A 12934-nucleotide genomic window follows, 5' to 3' on the forward strand; every position below is an offset into this window, starting at 1 on the left:
TGGGGGTGGTAGTTGTGTGAGGGGCTGGGGGTGGTAGTTGTGTGAGGGGCTGGGGGTGGTAGTTGTGTGAGGGGCTGGGGGTGGTAGTTGTGTGAGGGGCTGGGGGTGGTAGTTGTGTGAGGGGCTGGGGGCTGTAGTTGTGTGGGAGGCTGGGGGTGGTAGTTGTGTGAGGGGCTGGGGGTGGTAGTTGTGTGAGGGGCTGGGGGTGTAGTTGTGTGAGGGGCTGGGGGTGGTAGTTGTGTGAGGGGCTGGGGGTGGTAGTTGTGTGGGGGGCTGGGGGTGGTAGTTGTGTGAGGGGCTGGGGGTGGTAGTTGTGTGGGAGGCTGGGGTGGTAGTTGTGTGAGGGGCTGGGGGTGGTAGTTGTGTGAGGGGCTGGGGGTGGTAGTTGTGTGAGGGGCTGGGGGTGGTAGTTGTGTGAGGGGCTGGGGGCTGTAGTTGTGTGGGAGGCTGGGGGTGGTAGTTGTGTAAGGGGCTGGGGGTGGTAGTTGTGTGTATGGCTGGGGGGTAGCTGGGTGAATAGTGGAGGGGTAGATGCTTGTAAGGTGGGGGGGTAGGGAAGTTGTGTGTATGGCAGAGGGGTAGTAGTGTGAATGGCTGGCTGGCTGGTGATGGGTGTTGTCTGTAGGGGTGGAAGGCTGAAGGAGCCTTAAGGGGGGGGGCACCGAAAAAAAGGTTTCGCACAGGGCGCCATTTACCCTAAGGTCGGCCCTGCCAGTAAGCAAGCATAAATCATGATAAATGAGGCGCGGGAGAACATCGCCCAGATGATCAATGGAGTTAAGCCCCTATTACACGGGGCGCTCGTCTGCTCCTCGTTCCCCACTCGCTGACGCCGCTATTGCACACGGCAGCAGCGAGCAGGTGAGGGGGCGGGGGGCTGCCCGGGTAATCGCGTAACAATGGTAGTGATTTATGCAAAACATACGTTGCATGTGAATGTATAAAACCCTGGCTGGAGCGTATACTCACAGTATACACCCTGGCTGGGATTCCAACCGGCCGCACGAAAAACACATGTCAGTTTTTTTTTTGTTGTATTCCAATATCTCCATGTTGCTCCCTCTTTCCCTCTTGGTGAGTACTGCAGCCGATGGGAGACATGAAGCTCAGATGGACAGATAAATAATGACCAGACAGGAGAAGCTCACAGACATTTATTATTTACTTTCCAAACAACTTGTAAGATCATCAGAAAGAATTATGATGTCTGGAAGTGCGACAGGAAGATCTGTCATAGGGAAATCACCGAACCTGGAAGAGAGAACACTAAGGTGTTATTTAGAGGAAATTATATAACAACACTGGCAAAACTAGTGGTGGTTTCAGAAACTGTATATATAAAGGCTATCTATCTATCTATCTATCTATCTATCTATCTATCTATCTATCTCCTATCTATCTATCCCCTATCTATCTCCTATCTATCTATCTATCTATCTATCTATCTATCTATCTATCTATCTATCTATCTATCTCCTATCTATCTCCTATCTATCTATCTATCTATCTATCTATCTATCTATCTATCTATCTATCTCCTATCTAGCTATCTATCTATCTATCTATCTATCTATCTATCTATCCAGGGGCGTAACTAGAAATGGCTGGGCCCCACAGCAAACTTTTGATTGGGGCCCCCCCCTCCTCGACCAACCACTATGCCATCAACACACCCAGCTCTACACAGGTTCTATACACCATATAAATTACACTGCAGTTATATTAAGTGACTCACAGGGGACGCCTTCTCTCATTAGAGTTGTTTCCTTTTCATTTTCTTCTCCATCTGTCCTGGGCCATTATAAGAACTCCGAGCCACGAATCCACAGAATCTGCCAGACAGACAAATTAGGCTCTGTGTAGACAGCTTATAGATTGCCCCTTGTTCAGTCCTCCATATAGATGGCCCCATGTGCATCTACTATAGTAGAGATCCCCCTCTGTGTAATCCATTTATAGTAGATGACACCCTCTGTGCATCACCTATATCAGAGGTAGGGAATCTCTGCTCTCCAGCTTCTGCAAAACTACAACTCCCATCATGTATGGACAGTCAAAAATAAAGCTGTAGTTTTGCAATAGCTGGAGAGCCAAGGTTCCCTATCCCTGCCCTACAGTATATGGTCCCCTCTGTGTAGTCCTCTTAGATGACCCCTCTGTGTCGACCCCCCCCAGTGTAGTTCCCCTTATAGATGCCCCCTAGTCCCCTTCATAAATGGCCCCTCTGTGTAGTTCCCCTTTTAGATGGCCCACATTCCCCATAAAAGTAGCCCCCAGTGTTGTCCATCCCCGTCCCGCATATAGGTAGCCCCCAGTGTTGTCCATCCCCGTCCCGCATATAGGTAGCCCCCAGTGTTGTCCATCCCCCATATAGGTAGCCCCCAGTGTTGTGCATTCCCATCCCCCATATAGCCCCCAGTATTGTGCATCCCGCCCATATAGCCCCCAGTATTGTGCATCCCCCATATAGCCCCCAGTATTGTGCATCCCCCCATATAGCCCCCAGTATTGTGCATCCCCCATATAGCCCCCAGTATTGTGCATCCCCCATGTAGCCCCCAGTGTTGTCCATCCTTAGCCCCCAGTGTTGTCTATCCTTAGCCCCCAGTATTGTCCATCCCCTTCCCCACATAGCCCCCAGTATTGTGCATCCCCTTCCCCATATAGCCCCTAGTATTGTGCATCCCCTTCCCCACATAGCCCCCAGTATTGTGCATCCCCTCCCCCACATAGCCCCCAGTATTGTGCATCCCCTTCCCCACATAGCCCCCAGTATTGTGCATCCCCTTCCCCACATAGCCCCCAGTATTGTGCATCCCCTCCCCCACATAGCCTCCAGTATTGTGCATCCCCAGCCCCCACATAGCCCCCAGTATTGTGCATCCCCTCCCCCACATAGCCCCCAGTATTGTGCATCCCCTCCCCCACATAGCCCCCAGTATTGTGCATCCCCTTCCCCACATAGCCCCCAGTATTGTGCATCCCCTTCCCCACATAGCCCCCAGTATTGTGCATCCCCTTCCCCACATAGCCCCCAGTATTGTGCATCCCCTTCCCCACATAGCCCCAGTATTGTGCATCCCCTTCCCCACATAGCCCCCAGTATTGTGCATCCCCAGCCCCCACATAGCCCCCAGTATTGTGCATCCCCTCCCCCACATAGCCCCCAGTATTGTGCATCCCCTTCCCCACATAGCCCCCAGTATTGTGCATCCCCTTCCCCACATAGCCCCCAGTATTGTGCATCCCCTTCCCCACATAGCCCCCAGTATTGTGCATCCCCTTCCCCACATAGCCCCCAGTATTGTGCATCCCCTCCCCCACATAGCCCCCAGTATTGTGCATCCCCTTCCCCACATAGCCCCCAGTATTGTGCATCCCCTTCCCCCACATAGCCCCCAGTATTGTGCATCCCCTCCCCCACATAGCCTCCAGTATTGTGCATCCCCAGCCCCCACATAGCCCCCAGTATTGTGCATCCCCTCCCCCACATAGCCCCCAGTATTGTGCATCCCCTCCCCCACATAGCCCCCAGTATTGTGCATCCCCTTCCCCACATAGCCCCCAGTATTGTGCATCCCCTTCCCCACATAGCCCCCAGTATTGTGCATCCCCTTCCCCACATAGCCCCCAGTATTGTGCATCCCCTTCCCCACATAGCCCCCAGTATTGTGCATCCCCTTCCCCACATAGCCCCCAGTATTGTGCATCCCCAGCCCCCACATAGCCCCCAGTATTGTGCATCCCCTCCCCCACATAGCCCCCAGTATTGTGCATCCCCTTCCCCACATAGCCCCCAGTATTGTGCATCCCCTTCCCCACATAGCCCCCAGTATTGTGCAATCCCCTTCCCCACATAGCCCCCAGTATTGTGCATCCCCTTCCCCACATAGCCCCCAGTATTGTGCATCCCATTCCCCACATAGCCCCCAGTATTGTGCATCCCCTTCCCCACATAGCCCCCAGTATTGTGCATCCCCTTCCCCACATAGCCCCCAGTATTGTGCATCCCCTTCCCACATAGCCCCCAGTATTGTGCATCCCCTTCCCCACATAGCCCCCAGTATTGTGCATCCTTAGCCCCCAGTATTGTGCATCCCCCTTCCCCACATAGCCCGCAGTGTTGTGCATCCCCTTCCCCACATAGCCCGCAGTGTTGTGCATCCCCTTCCCCACATAGCCCGCAGTGTTGCCCCTCTGATTAAAAAAAACAAACACATAACTCACCTAACCCCACGCTCCCCCGTCGGTCGCGGGTCTCCTCTTCTCTCTGCCTCCGCCCGATGAGCAGCCCTCTGGTGAAGTCCCGGCAGCGTCATCGCTGAGCGCTCAGTGTGCGCCGCGGCGGCTGGGACTTCCGGTTTGTGTTCTTAGTACCGGAAGTCCCAGCCGCGGCGGCGCACACTGAGCGCTCAGCGATGACGCTGCCAGGACTTCACCAAAGAGCTGCTCATTGGGTGGGACACTCTTGTGATCGCAAGCAGAATGCTTGCTTGCGGTCACAAGAATGATTGACAGGGCGGGAAGCCTATGGCTTCTCGCGCTGTCAGTCAGAACACTGAACACCCGGGAGGCCCGCTCGGCCGCCGGGTGTTGCAAGCGGTCATCTTCGGGGGGCCAAGGCCACGGGCCCCCTGATATTAGGGGCCCCGTAGCAGCCGCTACGGCTGCTACGGCGGTAGTTCCGCCCCTGTATCTATCTCCTATCTATCTATCTATCTATCATCTATCTATCTATCTCCTATCTATCTATCTATCTATCTATCTCCTATCTATCTATCTATCTATCTATCTATCTATCTATCTATCTATCTATCTCCTATCTATCTATCTATCTATCTATCTATCATCTATCTATCTATCTCCTATCTATCTATCTATCTATCTATCTATCTCCTATCTATCTATCTATCTATCTATCTCCTATCTATCTATCTATCTATCTATCTATCTATCTATCTATCATCTATCTATCTATCTATCTCCTATCTATCTCCTATCTATCTATCTATCTATTTATCTATCTATCTATCTATCTATCTATCTCCTATCTATCTATCTCCTATCTATCTATCTATCTATCTCTCTATCTATCTCCTATCTATCCATCTATCTATCTATCTATCTATCTATCTATCTATCATCTATCTATCTATCTATCTATCTCCTATCTATCTATCTATCTATCTATCTATCTATCTATCTATCTATCTATCTATCTCCTATCTATCTCCTATCTATCTATCTATCTATCTATCTCCTATCTATCTATCTATCTATCTATCTATCTATCTATCTATCTATCTATCTATCATCTATCTATCTCCTATCTATCTATCTCCTATCTATCTATCTATCTATCTATCTATCTATCTATCTATCTATCTATCTATCTATCTATATGCAAGTAATTTCAGCAGCACTGACGGTAGTGTAAACGGGTGCCTCTTGTAGTCTTAACCACGGACTTCCTTATATATTCAAAGTAGATTCAATGGCACTCCAAGATAAATTGCAAAATGCAGTGTTTATTCCAGTGTCCAAAAAGTAGTAACAGCACAGCAATAGGCAATAGGCCTATTGCTGTGCTGTTACTACTTTTTGGACACTGGAATAAACACTGCATTTTGCAATTTATCTTGGAGTGCCATTGAATCTACTTTGAATTATCTATCTATCTATTCAAAGGATGAGAGCAGCACAACTTGTGATGACTGGTGCCAGCGGGTCGGACCGTAGACCTGGGTCCACTGTAGTATATATATAGATGAACCAGCAGCACTCTGTTCTTTGTAGTTCAAAACAAAAGTGTCTTTATTCCATATAAGTGCGACGTTTCAACCGCCTCTCGCGGTCTTTTTCAAGCAAAAAGACCGCGAGAGGCGGTTGAAACGTCGCACTTATATGGAATAAAGACACTTTTGTTTTGAACTACAAAGAACAGAGTGCTGCTGGTTCATCTATATCTATCTATCTATCTATCTCCTATCTATCTATCTCCTATCTATCTCCTATCTATCTATCTATCTATCTATCTATCTATCTATCTATCTATCTCCTATCTATCTATCTATCTATCTATCTATCTATCTCCTATCTATCTATCTATCTCCTATCTATCTATCTATCTATCTCCTATCTATCTATCTATCTATCTATCTATCTATCTATCTATCTATCTATCTCCTATCTATCTATCTCCTATCTATCTATCTATCTATCTATCTCCTATCTATCTATCTATCTCCTATCTATCTATCTATCTATCTATCTATCTATCTATCTATCTATCTCCTATCTATCTATCTCCTATCTATCTATCTATCTATCTATCTATCTATCTATCTATCTATCTATCTATCTCCTATCTATCTATCTCCTATCTATCTATCTATCTATCTATCTATCTATCTATCTATCTATCTCCTATCTATCTCCTATCTATCTATCTATCTATCTACTATCTATCTATCTATCTATCTATCTATCTATCTATCTATCTATCTATCTCCTATCTATCTATCTCCTATCTATCTATCTATCTATCTATCTATCTATCTATCTCCTATCTATCTATCTCCTATCTATCTATCTATCTATCTATCTCCTATCTATCTATCTCCTATCTATCTATCTTCTATCTATCTATCTATCTATCTATCTATCTATCTATCTATCTATCTCCTATCTATCTATCTATCTATCTATCTATCTATCTCCTATCTATCTATCTATCTATCTATCTATCTATCTATCTATCTATCTATCTATCTCTCTATCTCAGCCACTTACCTTATTACATCTTGCAGGCTTTCATACATTCGTCATAGGTTCTAAATCTGTATTTCTGTTCCACACAGCCGCCATACTTGACCTTTATACAATCATTTGTTGCTTGATTGTAAACATAAACAACAGGACGCAAAGCACAGATTTTCACGGCCGTGGCCTGGCATCTCTCATCATCTGGAATAAAGATTGTTACGGGGTTTATAAGCTGTTACAGATGGAAGATTATACACACGTCCTCTGCATCTATGGGGGCGCTATCGGATTCATCTACAGATCCGGCCCATAAATAAGTCACTATATATCACTATCATCTATTCTTACAGACTGAAGGATGACAACAACACAATGCAACATGGTAACAAAAATGGATGGAGTCAAAGGTGACCCCGAGGCAGGGGGCGTGGGGGACAGAGTGCCGCCATTGATTGTGATTGAGAGATTAGATGGAGCCGAATGGGGGAAAGATGATTTCCATATTTTCCAGCATATAAAACGACTTTTTAACCCCGAAAAATCTTCTTAGATGTCGGGGGTCATCTTATACGCCGGGTACCACTATAAAAAAAATAAAATAAATTATCTCACCTGGGTCCCGTTCCCGGCATCGGCGTGCCTCCCGTACCATTCCCAGCGCAGAAAGTGTGACGTACACTACCGGAAACTGAGATCACCAAACCTCTTCCGGGCAGCAGAGCGTCACATCGGAGAGGCTCGGCTGCCAAGAGAGCTTCAGAAGAGTGAGAGAGGCGCCGATGAGACGCTCAGCTGCCCGGGAAAGCTTCGGGAGGATGAGACGCTCGGCTGCCCGGGAAAGCTTCGGGAGGATGAGAGAGGCGCCGGAAGTTCCCGAAGCCTCTTTTATTCTCTCAAAGCTTTCCTGGCAGCTGAACGTCTCTGAGCCTCTCCGTTGAGACGCTCTGCTGCCTGGGAGAGGTTCGGCGATCTCCGGCGCCGGTAGTGTACATCACACTGCCTGCGCTGGGAATGGTACGGGAGGCTCGCCGATGCCGGGAACGAGCCCTAGGTGAGTTAAATGGTTTTTTTTTATTTTTTATTTATTTAGCTGCAGTTAACCCCTGCCTGACCGCAGCAGGGCTGTGGTCAGGCAGGGGTTAACATTTTCCAGCCTATAAGGCAAACCCCTGACAATCTTCTTAAAAGTCCGGATATGACCTCTCAGCTATCCAGGATACCAGAGTGTCTATCAGCCATATCTTCCTTCTTCTCCTCCTGTTTTTTAAAATTTAACATGGATAAAACAAAACTACCGTATTTTCCGGCGTATAAGGCGACTGGGCGTATAAGATCTTATACACCCAGTCACCTCATACGCCGGAAAATACGGTAGTTTTAGAAAACAGGGGGAGAAGAAGGAAGATATGGCCGATAGACACTCTGGTATCCTGGATAGCTGAGAGGTGATATCCGGACCGGAGAGGAAGATCTGAGTGTCATCGGCGTAGAGATGGTTCCTGATGCCTTGGGGAACACCAACAGTGAGGGGATGAGGAGAGGAGGTGGTGTGGGAGGGAGGAGAGGAGGTGGTGTGGGAGGGAGGAGAGGAGGTGGTGTGGGAGGGAGGAGAGGAGGTGGTGTGGGAGCGAGGAGAGGAGGTGGTGTGGGAGGGAGGAGAGGAGGTGGTGTGGGAGGGAGGAGAGGAGGTGGTGTGGGAGCGAGAAGAGGAGGTGGTGTGGGAGCGAGGAGAGGAGGTGGTGTGGGAGGGAGGAGAGGAGGTGGTGTGGGAGGGAGGAGAGGAGGTGGTGTGGAAGCGAGGAGAGGAGGTGGTGTGGGAAGGAGGAGAGGAGGTGGTGTGGGAGCGAGGAGAGGAGGTGGTGTGGGAGGGAGGAGAGGAGGTGGTGTGGGAGCGAGGAGAGGAGGTGGTGTGGGAGCGAGGAGAGGAGGTGGTGTGGGAGGGAGGAGAGGAGGTGGTGTGGGAGGGAGGAGAGGAGGTGGTGTGGGAGGGAGGAGAGGAGGTGGTGTGGGAGCGAGGAGAGGAGGTGGTGTGGGAGGGAGGAGAGGAGGTGGTGTGGGAGCGAGGAGAGGAGGTGGTGTGGGAACGAGGAGAGGAGGTGGTGTGGGAGGGAGGAGAGGAGGTGGTGTGGGAGGGAGGAGAGGAGGTGGTGTGGGAGCGAGGAGAGGAGGTGGTGTGGGAGGGAGGAGAGGAGGTGGTGTGGGAGGGAGGAGAGGAGGTGGTGTGGAAGCGAGGAGAGGAGGTGGTGTGGGAAGGAGGAGAGGAGGTGGTGTGGGAGCGAGGAGAGGAGGTGGTGTGGGAGGGAGGAGAGGAGGTGGTGTGGGAGCGAGGAGAGGAGGTGGTGTGGGAAGGAGGAGAGGAGGTGGTGTGGGAGCGAGGAGAGGAGGTGGTGTGGGAGGGAGGAGAGGAGGTGGTGTGGGAGGGAGGGAGGAGAGGAGGTGGTGTGGGAGCGAGGAGAGGAGGTGGTGTGGGAGCGAGGAGAGGGGGTGGTGTGGGAGGGAGGAGAGGAGGTGGTGTGGGAGGAAGGAGAGGAGGTGGTGTGGGAGCGAGGAGAGGAGGTGGTGTGGGAGGGAGGAGAGGAGGTGGTGTGGGAGGGAGGAGAGGAGGTGGTGTGGGAGGGAGGAGAGGAGGTGGTGTGGGAAGGAGGAGAGGAGGTGGTGTGGGAGCGAGGAGAGGAGGTGGTGTGAGAGGTGGTGTGGGTGGTGAGGAGGTGGTGTGGGAGGGAGGAGAGGAGGTGGTGTGGGAGGGAGGAGAGGAGGTGGTGTGGGAGCGAGGAGAGGAGGTGGTGTGGGAGGGAGGAGAGGAGGTGGTGTGGGAGCGAGGAGAGGAGGTGGTGTTCGAGCGAGGAGAGGAGGTGGTGTGGGAAGGAGGAGAGGAGGTGGTGTGGGAGCGAGGAGAGGAGGTGGTGTGAGAGGGAGGAGAGGAGGTGGTGTGGGAGGGAGGAGAGGAGGTGGTGTGGGAGGGAGGAGAGGAGGTGGTGTGGGAGCAAGGAGAGGAGGTGGTGTGGGAGCGAGGAGAGGAGGTGGTGTGGGAGTGAGGAGAGGAGGTGGTGTGGGAGACACTAAAGGTGTGTATCTCTCTCTCTCTCCCTCTCTTTATCCTATTTTTTTAGTTGGTATATAGGAGTTGCCTCTTTTTATCTACCTTCTTTTGTACTAGAAGACTCTGTGATGATGAGCTGAATACAGATTATCCCACCGCTCCGGCACACTATCATGTGTGCACTGTATAGGACTAGAGATGAGCGAATTACAGGGAACGGTATTACCAGCAATAGCAATTACCAGCAATAATACTGCACCCTGTAAAAGTTAATATTTAACCCTTAGAGGGTTTTGCCTTTTTTTTGTTTTTTCCTCCTTGTAATTAAAAGGCCATAGCAGTTGCATTTGAGGCCTTTTTTTTTTTTTTTTGCGCCACTAATTGTATTTTGCAATGACAGGCTTATTTTTTTCATAAAGTACACTGCAAAAGCAGGAAAAAATTCAATGTGTGGTAAAATTGAAAAAAAAAACAACGCGTTTCTTTTATTTGGGGGGTATTTGTTTTTACGCCGTTCGCCCTGGGGTAAAACTGACTTGTTATATATGTTCCTCAAGTCGTTACGATTACAATGATATGTAACATTTTATTTTATTTGATGGCTTGTAAAAAATTCAAACCATTATTAACAAATATATGTTCCTTACAATCGCTCCATTTCCAGGCTTGTAGCGCTTTTATCCTTTGGTCTATGGGGGTGTGCGAGGTGTCATTTTTTGCGCTATGATGTGTTCTTTCTAGCGTTTCTATCTATCTTACCGTTTGAGATCAGGAATGTAATTAATTAATAGTTTGGGCGATTACGCACGCGGCGATGCAAAACATGTTTATTTATTTATTTTTATTTACAACATGGGAAAAGGGGGGTATTCTAACTTTTATTAGGGGAGGGGGCTTTTTATTAACAACAACACCTTTTTTTTTACACTTATACTAGAAGCCCCCCTGGGGGACTTCCAGTACAGCATAGATTGATGAGATAGGCACTGGATTGCTTCCGGCTGCTGCAGCCGGAAGCAATCAAGTGCCGAGCCGGGATCAGCGCCATTACAGTGCAGACCCTGGCCCGGAGGAGCGATCCACCCCACTAGACACCAGGGAACGGCTGCATAAGGTAATCAGATGAGGCTGTCAAGTTTGACAGCTGCATCCGATTACTTAATTAGCAGGCACGGTCTGATCGCGGTCCCGGGCTACATGCGGCACCTGGGACCGTGGCGCCACGCAGCCCCCCTTCTTAACACCCGTAGGCGGCCCTGGACGTACCTGTACGTCTAGGGTTGTCTAGGGGTTAATTAATAAAGCACATTTTTGTTATAAGAAAGCTATTTTCGTTGTACAATAGCATAATTAAAACGAATAAAGGCTTGTTCAATTAAATATACTGTTAATAAAAAAATAAATATAAAAATAAATATATATATATTTATTTATTTATTTATTTACAGTATATTTATTTGAACAAGCCTTTATTCGTTTTAATTATGCTATTGTACAACGAAAATAGCTTTCTTATAACAAAAATGTGCTTTATTAATTAATTATTAACTTTTACAGGGAGCTGTATTGTTGCTGGTAATTGCTGTTGCCGGTAATACACCTCAATGTAATACTTAATTAATACTTTAATTAAAACAGCAAATGTTTCTTCTAATGATGCTATTTTTTTTTATCACAATAGCAACAGTAGAAGAAACATTAATTAAGTAATACATTGAGCTGCAATAGCAATTACCGGCAATAATAACGCTCCCTTTAATAGTTAATATTCAATTAATAAAGCACATTTTCATTCTAAGAAAGCTATTTTCGCTGTACAATAGCATAATTAAAACAAATAAAGGCTTGTTCAATTATATATACAGTAAATAAATAAATATATATATATATATACATTAATTTATATATTCCTTTTTTTATTAACAGTATATTTCATTGAACAAGCCTTTAATTGTTTTAATTATGCTATTATACAACGAAAATAGCTTTCTTAGAATGAAAATTTGCTTTATTAATTAAATATTAACTATTAAAGGGAGCGGTATTATCACCGGCAATTACTATTGCCGGTAATACAGTTCCCTGTAATACTGCTTCCCTGCTTTCCCAGATGAATTCCAGAGGTGTTTGGATTACTTTCTAAAAACGTCTTTATGGACTTGGTGACCACCAATTCTACATATTGATTTTCAGGTCCCAAGGATTTTTCTCCCATAGACTATTATGGGATTTGATATTCGTTCGAATAGTTGAATATCGGGAGCTATTCAAATCAGATCGATTCAAATATTTCACATTTTTCGCTCATCTCTATATAGGACCCCAGTTGCAGATTGCAACAAGGGCCACTGTTTATTGACAGTATGGCTTAGACTTATACACTACGGCCACACAAAAAACTGACATGTCAATTTTGTGTGCCCGCTATTCAGTAAAATAGGCTGTGCAGACAATGTAAAGTGCGGCTGCAGCTGTACTTTACATTGTGTTCTATGGATAATTGAAGTGCGGGCACACCCGAATGTAATATATATACACCTGAATTTACATTACACCCAAATGTGCCCTCATTACAATTAAGATGAAGTAATGTTCACCTGGCCTATATTGCAGTATGGGCCATGTGAACATCTCAGACAGCGGCCGTTCTATGACACTATTCTGTTATGGAAAAAGAGTAATGTACAAACCTGGAGCAGCTTGTGAGAGCAGCAAGAAGCAGGTGGAGAGGACAAGCAGGACAGCAGAAGTCTTCATGGCTGGTGCTGATGGTTCTGGAGGAGTCTTGTAGACCGTCTATGAGTTGAAGGAAGAGATCACACGGCCGTCACCTCTGCTGGCAGTCTCTGGCTTCTCAGTGTCTGGGATCTATAGATAAAGGGATGGTAGAAGATAAGTGCAAACTCCATGAGACCTCCTGACACCTTCCAGATACATCAGCTGATGTGTCACCTGTCACTGCACCTGCTGCCTGCACAAATATCTGATATATGTATACTGTATGTTATATACATGGTGTATGTGTGATATATGTATACTGTATGTTATATACATGGTGTATGTGTGATATATGTATACTGTATGTTATATACATGGTGTATGTGTGATATATGTATACTGTATGTTATA

The 12934-nt window shown here is 47.3% G+C and overlaps 1 long non-coding RNA gene across 1 annotated transcript; it reads right to left on the reverse strand.

Moving 5' to 3' along the window:
* Positions 1–1139: 1139 nt before the first annotated feature.
* LOC138784936 (uncharacterized) lies at positions 1140–12673 on the reverse strand. The gene is made up of 3 exons (XR_011361983.1): positions 12496–12673; positions 6793–6966; positions 1140–1251 (listed from the first exon to the last, which is right to left on the reverse strand). It is a non-coding gene; the product is annotated as an uncharacterized lncRNA (long non-coding RNA).
* Positions 12674–12934: the final 261 nt, after the last annotated feature.

The sequence above is a fragment of the Dendropsophus ebraccatus genome, chromosome 2 (genome assembly GCF_027789765.1).
Source record: "Dendropsophus ebraccatus isolate aDenEbr1 chromosome 2, aDenEbr1.pat, whole genome shotgun sequence".
Classification (NCBI taxonomy): domain Eukaryota; kingdom Metazoa; phylum Chordata; class Amphibia; order Anura; family Hylidae; genus Dendropsophus; species Dendropsophus ebraccatus.